At 35.5% G+C, this 8,671-nt stretch overlaps 1 pseudogene; it reads left to right on the top strand.

The window, feature by feature from the left end:
• The first annotated feature begins 276 nt into the window (after positions 1–276).
• LOC142654751 (U2 spliceosomal RNA) lies at positions 277–406 on the top strand (annotated as a pseudogene).
• The last annotated feature ends 8,265 nt before the right edge of the window (positions 407–8,671 follow it).

Genomic DNA, 8,671 nt, shown 5'->3' with positions numbered 1-8,671 from the left:
CAATCTGTTGGTATATATTTACACACGGTGACGTCAACTTACGAAGATTCTATTCCTAGACATGTTTAGTTCTCAGCACAGTTAGACATAAGTGGTAATATGTGAAGCCATCAATCTCCCTCCATCTAAATATAAGTTGATATATATTTTTATATTTTTGTGTCAGATAAGCATGTTGTATGTCTTGTTTTCTATATGCGGGAGGAACGAATGATTTTTTTTGTTTTGTTTTGTCATGACCTATAAAAACATTTATGAAATAGCTAGTAATTCTATGTTGCTTGTCTGCTTTTTGGCTAAGATCGAGTGTAGTACCTGATCTTATCAGTGATTGATAAAAGCCATAGGTAAGGGACTGGCTCAAATATGAGAAAATTGTATATATTTTTCTCATTTTTCATCTTTTCATTTTTGTTTTTTACACCCCGCCTTCCAAGAGCCATATATTTTTTTTGTTTTTACATCAATGGAGCAGTGTGAAGGCTTATTTTTTTTGCAGGAGGAGTTGTCGTTTTTATTTGCACCATCCAAAGCACTATATAATGTACTGTCTAACTGAAAAAAAATATTTGTGGGGCGGAATAGGAAAAATCTGATCCCTTCATTGTATTTTGGGTTTTGTTTTTAAGGCTTTCACAGTGCAGTAAAATCTTCAACTTACTTTTATTCTGCTAATCAATACGATAAAGACGATACCAAATTTATATAGTTTTTTTTTTTATCTTTTACTACTTTTACAAAGAAAAATCTGTTTCTTAAAAAAATCTTGTTTGGCGTTGCCATATCTTTTTTATCTTATAATTGATAGAGCGCTGTGAGGCCTTATTTTTTGTTGGACATGCTATAGTTTAAAATGGTGCCATTGTTTGGTACATAAGACTTTTTATAACTTTTTTCAAAAAAAACAATTAGCGCTAAAGTGACCAAAAGTCGTCGATTCTGGTGTTTTAAATTGTTATTTTCTACAGCGTTTACTGGGCAACTTTACTTTCTTTGCGCTTTATACGCTTTGAATTATATGCATGTGCATAGAATATGTGTATTTTTTCTTTAGGACACAGTAGACATGCACATTTGTAGAACCAAACCCTTACGCAACCTAATCGCTGGAGATACGATTTTCACAAAACTGCCCCAATTTCTCAAGTGGGAGATAGACCTCAAAAGAAACTTTAGCTCTAAAAAATGGGAAATAACACTCACATTGACCCATACAGTAGATCGACTAAATGTGCTTCCCACTGAGAACAATATCTCAAACTGCTCCTGAGATGGTACTATACCCCTTTGAGACTCTCCTAAATCTACACTGAACCTTCCCCATATTGCTGGAGAGGGTGTAATGAAATGGGTTCCCTGTATCATATCTTTTCAAGTTGCCAAATTGTTTCTTCTTACTGGTCCTTCGTGTCCTCTTCGATTAAACAAATTTTTCCCCAACACGATACTTTACAATCTGCCCTGGCTGATCTTCTTTTAGAGACTGATTCTGTGCCACAACAGCTTAGAATTGTAATATGCCATATTTTACATGCAGCGTGGCTTCTTCTAGCAAGAAACTGGAAATTAACATCTATACCTTCTATGACTGAAGTTATATCTATTGAAACAGCCATATGCTTATATGAAAAAAAGCTTGCTAGTCAAATAGGTAAAAGGGTCTAGTATATTTCTATGTGAGTGGGATGCCTGGCTTTCTATATTCCCCTTGCCCCCACAGTAGTCAGTCAATCCACTTGTATGTATTTTCCCCTCACCTGATCTAGACCTATGCATAATACTCATTTAATGTCTGTAATTTGCAGCTGTACTGTACAAACCACCTATCATAGCTTGGTGAACCCCTATGTCCTATGTCCTTGACCATCCCTATCCCCTCCCTAGTATTTCCATGGTATGTTTTACTCTGTTCTTCAACAGTTATACTCTCCATTGCCTCTCTTTTATGTTAATCCTCTAAAGGCATAAAGTATGTGCTGGTTACTCTGATAATCTTTATTGCCATGTTAATGATGAATGTACATACTTGTTTCTTTGTTGATTCTTTAAAACTGAAAATGTTATTTCAGTGATGTTTATGCTTTTGTACTTGCATAGCTTTTTCAATATACATCATTTGAAAGAGAAATTCACATTTGTAGATTAGCTACAGATTGTTCCAAAACATTATTGCTTGTTTTTGTGGTTGCTTTTTCTAACATTAACTATTTGTACATGGATGTTGATTACATATATATTTTGCCCCAAATTACTCTCTAGTGCTCATACACACAGCGGTAAAAAGGATCCGTGTCACTTGGGTCCTGAATATAGTGCCCATAGAAGTCTATGGGACCGTACTGTCCTTTCATAAGCCTTTCGTTTTAAACAGAAGCACTGTGTTTTTTTGTGTTATGAAGTATTTTACCCTAAAATTATTATTTCAAGGAGAGAATATGGTGCCCAATGAAGGTAAAATACACAAGTGTCCTCCGTTATCGTTCCTCTTTTCTCAACATATCCTAAGATGTGCGGAGCGAGATGATCAGCTTTAAAGAAAATACAATTTTGTCATACTCCAGATATCTATGCTATATGTGTCTATGTGTGGCCACCCAGTGGTTATGATTTAGATTGCATCTTGTCAAGGGTTTTAATAGCATGTCATGACAATGTATTATATTATTTCATTATAAATTGAAATTCTTAACCAAATTCAAGCAAAAGTAAGGGTGGACACATCTGTATGGTAGAAATCTGAGTGGTCCATGCACATGAAAAGTCTATGCACACATAATTTCCATGTGTACGAGTCCTGGATTTATTAGAATTAATAGAAACTTTTATATCGATGTATTTGGATGTATCTCAGTAGATAGATAGATAGATAGATAGATAGATAGATAGATAGATAGATAGATAGATAGATAGATAGATAGATAGATAGATAGATAGATAGATAGATAGATAGATAGATAGATAGAGAAAACGCAGCACTCAAGGCAGACTGAACATTAGGCCATGTGCAAGTTACCAGTGAAAGGATGAATCAACTCCTTGGAATAGAAAAAACAGCAGGAACAGAAGACAAATAACAGCACCAGAACTTCAAAGTTGGGGAGATGTTGGTTTATTCACCACCAGGTGGAAAGAATGAGCAACGTTTCGGTTCGCACCCGAACCTTTCTCAAGCTAATTCAGAACGTGCATAGTGCTAAATATATATAGGAATACACAGGATATACAGTATATAATCCAATCAACAATACATATATTATAAATCAATCCATATAGAGACATGATCATAAGAAATGTGGAAATATGTGAATCAATATGACATGATAGGTATATTTAAGTACAACATCTCTCAATACTAAATAGATAGTGCAAGATATCGATAAGAAAGATTATAACTATCTCAATCAGTAGCATTAACTCACAATGAAGGGGAGGAGGAGCAGAGGCAAATAATCTATTCAAAAATGATTGTAATAATTAGAAAATTAGAACTTACTGTGTCAGCACTCGCGTGGAGCAAACAACAGCGTCCCGCGATCAATAGTGCGCATGCGCAAGATGGCGGACTACCGGAAGTACGTCAAATGGAACGCATCCCTGTTCCGCAATGAGATCGCGCATGCGCGGATACAACACTGTCCCAATGCACGTCCAGACCATGAAGAATAAGTAAGTAATAGCAAATTGAAAAAAAGGGACAGAAGATGTATGCTTTATATGCAGATCAAAATATATGAAATTCATATATATATATATATATATATATATATATATATATATATATATATATATATATATATATATATATATATATATATATATATATATGATTATATACATATATCTAAGACAATATACGGAGTCCAGATTGTAATGGCCATAGACTACAATGTCAGTGGGAAGAAAGGTTATACCTGATTGCAGGTAACCACACCACAAAATTGGTGTCTACAACACACACATTTTTTTGTACATAGCCATAAAAAATATATAAGAGATAATAATCACTGTCAGATACAACATATGCATAGAAAAATAAAGCCAGATTGGTTCAAATGCTATTAAAGTTTATTCCACACATATTTCCGAGAGAGCATCTAATATATAGAAAAAATATATAGTATACATATATTTTTCACAAAATAATTCTTAGAATGATGATTTGGAATAGCAACCTCTGCTCCCATGGTATATATCCCTTCATATAGAGAGTCAATATCTGTAATGAAAAAACATAGTGAGTGAATGTACATATATTTTTTTCTATATAAAAAGAATATCATAATATGATTCAAATATACATTTATGTGACTTTAAAAATAGTAGTGTAAGAATCTAACTTACACCCAAGAGAACAGACCGGATCAAACTATTCGGACTCATGCCAAATCACAAAAAATCTATATGGACTGTTAAATATGTGGAGAGTATGCATAATCCACATTAAGTCCCGTTGGGGACATAATTTCAAGAGTAAAAATCCACTCAAGTTCTTTTTGTTTAAGGGCCAGCTCTCTATTGCCTCTCCGTCTGTTTAGGGGTACAGATTCAATCATTTTAAAACGCAATTAGGATACATTATGTCTACAATATATAAAAGGCCTAGATACTGGTAGGTCTTGTCTTTTGGTATTAATACTAGACTTATGGTTCCTCATCCTGAGAGTTAGTTCAGTGGTGGTCTCACCCACATAATATAGGCCACAAGGACAACTCAGTAAATAAATTGCAATTGTGGTTTTATATGTGTAAAAGCCCTGGATTGTAAAGGTTTTACCTGTTTAAGGATGACAAAAACTATCTCCCTTAATCACATGATTGCACATTTTACACCCAAGGCAAGGAAAGCAACCACATTTAGGAGGAGCTAGAGCACTCGGTGACCCTTTGAATTTAAAACCAATGTCTGCCTTTACAAGCCTGTTCCTAATAGTTCTACCTTTACCATATGCTAGTAATGGCGGCCCTTGAAATTCCTTAATCAGGGGAAAAGCCCTAGTCAGTAGGCTCCATTCCCTTCTCAAAATGTTCCCAAATTCTGGGCTAGACGTAGAGAAAGTTGAGACAAAAGGTATGCGAACATTCCTCTTGTGTCCAACCGTCTGTTTCTCCAATAATTGTTGTCTGTCCATTGTAATTGTTTGTCTTTTGTATATATTAAGCATATCAATCGGATATCCCCTACTTATAAATTTATTGCACATTTCATCTACTCTTCTAGATAGCTAATCTTCATTGCTGACAGTTCTTCTAACTCTGAGAAGTTGGATGAAAGGCAATGACCTCACCATTGCCTAGGATGTCCACTATTAAAGTGCAACAAGCTATTTCTATCAGTTTTTTTTAGAAAATATATCTGTAGTGAGAATGCCATCATGAAAATGAATTTTGGCATCCAAAAATTCAACAGAAGAGTTAGAATAGACCATGGTGAATTTAATTACCTGACACATGTCATTCAAAAAAACATGAAATTTATTCAGATCCTCCTCTGAATCGGTCCAGATGAGGAAGACATCGTCTATGTATCGCCACCACCGTAGGACATGCCCAAAATGGTGGGACACAGACAAGGTCCTCCTCAATCCGCCGCATGAAAATATTTGCATAAGTCAGAGCCATATTAGACCCCATGGCCGTACCCCTTTTCTGAAGGTAAAATTTATCACCAACCTTAAATTAGTTTTTTGTGAGTATGAACTCAAGTAATATTCTAACGAATTCAATTTTCTTATTAGAAAAATCCAAACGTGTTAGATAGTGAAGAGCAGCTTCAATGTCTTGAGAATGATCTATGGAGGTATAAAAACTTCCAACTTCAAGGGTAACAAGGATAGATTGGCCAGGGACTCTGGGAGAGCCAATCCTGACGAGAAAATAAGTGCTATCCTTGATTTAGGAGTCAGCCCTCATAGCAAACTGCCGCATAATTTTATCCACAAAGATCGCTGCTGGAACAAATAAAGAGTCTCTCCCTGACACAATAGGGCGACCTGGGGGTTTTAATGGATCCTTATGAATCTTCGGAAGAAGGTACAACACTGGAGTAACCGGATGTTTGAGCTTCAAAAATTCACAGAGGTCTTTCTCAATGACTTTTGTTAAGAAAGCTACATCGACAAGTAATCTCAATTCATTCATGAATGAAAATTTGGGATCACATAATAATTCCACATATACACCATGATCATTCAATTGCATCTCCATTTCTTGCAGATAAAAGGACGTGTCCATCACCACGATGGTACCCACTTTATATGCTGGTTTAACAGTAATAAAGGTATTGTCAATTCATTCATTTAAACCGGTCTGTTCTAACCGTGTCATATTCCTATGATGGTTATCCCTTCTAAGTTGTTTATTCAAAATGCTTGAATATGTTTATCAACCGATGAAATATATGCCTCTATCTCATGTAAATTCTGAGGAGGCTTAAATCTGCTCTTTTTAGTAAGATTTAAGCTTTTCAAGTCAAACATGCAATCATTAGACAAGGGCACATTTAAATCAGAGCAACCTGAAATTGGTTGTCCTGAAATATGTGCTTTTAATCTCAACATTCAAAAAAAAAAAAAACACTTTAAATCAAGGTCCAATTCAAGCCAATTGACAAAATTTGTGGGACAGAATGATAATCCACGATTAAGTATTTTCAATTGCAGCATATTCAATGGAACAGATGAAATATTCATCACAAGGTTTAAAGATTCTTTCTCCTCGTCTGGTAATGGTGATTCCCTCGTACTAGGGTTGTCTTCCCTCTCGATTTGGTGTTGGTTACCCTTTCTCTCGTGCCTCCTACTGCTCCTACAAGACTGCTTTCTCCTGGGGTTTCGGTACTGTCCCCTAAAAAAGGAACGCTGTATGGATCATCCGATAATTCCGAATCTGTTATAAAGGTGTCTGCCATCTTTTGACGTCTCTGTACATTTCTGTCCTTCCTTACTGGACCTCTGTATTCTGCTTCTTCACCTTGCCAACAATAGATTTTTCCTGATGTATAGTCATCCAGATCACGTTGCCATTTTTGACGTTTTGTTCTCTCAATCTCGTTCCGAAATTTCTTGAGAAAATCAGACATTTTGTTCTGATATGCTTGAAATTCAGATGCTACCATCATCTCCTTGAGTTGATCATCCCTTTCACTGAGTCGTGTCTTGATAATCTCAATCTCTTTTTGTAAATATAATTTGGACTCCGTGTAGAGTCTTAGATATATGTATATAATCATATATATATATACATTTCATATATTTTGATCTGCATATAAAGCATACATCTTCTGTCCCTTTTTTTTAAATTTTTTATTACTTACTTATTCTTCATGGTCCAGACATGCGTTGGAACAGTGTTGTCTCCGCGCTTGCGCAATCTCATTGCGGTCCAGGGATGCGTTCCATTTGACGTACTTCCGTTAGTCCGCCATCTTGCACATGTGCACTATTGATCGCGGGACGCTGTTGTTTGCTCCATGCACCTTTGAGAGCTGACACAGTAAGTTCTACTTTTCTAATTATTACAATAATTTTTTGAATCCATTATTTTCCTCTGCTCCTCCTCCCCTTCATTGTGAGTTAATGCTACTTATTGAGATAGTTATAATCTTTCTTATCGATATCTTGCACTATCTATTTAGTATTAAGAGATGTTGTACTTAAATATACCTATCATGTCATATTGATTCACATATTTCCACTGTTTTTATGATCATGTCTCTATATGGATTGATTTATAATATATGTATTGTTGATTGGATTATATACTGTATATCCTGTTGTCGTGGAAATCCATCGCTCAAAATATATTAGACTGAAATTTATATGAGTCCCAACAGACTCTCAAGGCCAGACTCCATTAGTCAGTATCCTAGGATATTTCACCGATATATATCGAGAGAGGAGAAGAAAACACACAGACACGCTGAAATGTTCAAAATGCTCCTCTGAAGGATTTATTACCAAACTCAAACTGTTAAACTGAAATTCAGAAGGGGTGTCGGCTTGAGGTAAACCAATCAGAGACAATGTAACAATATTTGTTATTCAGTAAAAAGCATACAATAAAATACATCATTATAATTCTTCACACATTATGTTTACAAGTGTCTTATCTCTCTCTTGGACAGAATATTCTCGTGGAGATGGGGGAGACCTTCCCTCACGCATACTTGCCATCCTCCCATCTCACTCCCTGTCCATATTCGCATGGGAACCAAGGTCAAAGATAAAACATACGAAATCAACATTACTTGTATTAAAGGAACAATGACTTTTCTATTCACTACAAAAAAAACAAGATGGGAACTCCAGACAAGATGGCTGCTGCACGAAACTAAATCATTTAAACATTATCATCACTGTCACATATTACATATCTTAGTAATTCGGCATCCTGCTTGATAATTCACAATGTAATTTCATACAGAGAATATAAGCAAATAAATCATCCTTCACAAACCTCACTTTTTCTCATATTAAATTACAGAAATTATATATTATGATTATGAAACTCAAACAATATATCAATAGGGCCACAACTAATATGATGCCATCACCAATGTCCGGTTAGGGTATGGGGTCCCACCAGTGTATTGACAAGTCATGTACATCATCGTCCTCTTCTTCTCCTGTCTTCTGATTAGAACACTTGATACTGCTGACGGATTCACTCAGGT

This window comes from Rhinoderma darwinii, chromosome 5 (assembly GCF_050947455.1).
Source record: "Rhinoderma darwinii isolate aRhiDar2 chromosome 5, aRhiDar2.hap1, whole genome shotgun sequence".
NCBI lineage: Eukaryota > Metazoa > Chordata > Amphibia > Anura > Rhinodermatidae > Rhinoderma > Rhinoderma darwinii.
The sequence above is the reverse complement of the archived record's forward strand: the minus strand, read 5'-3'. Positions and strand labels throughout refer to the sequence as shown.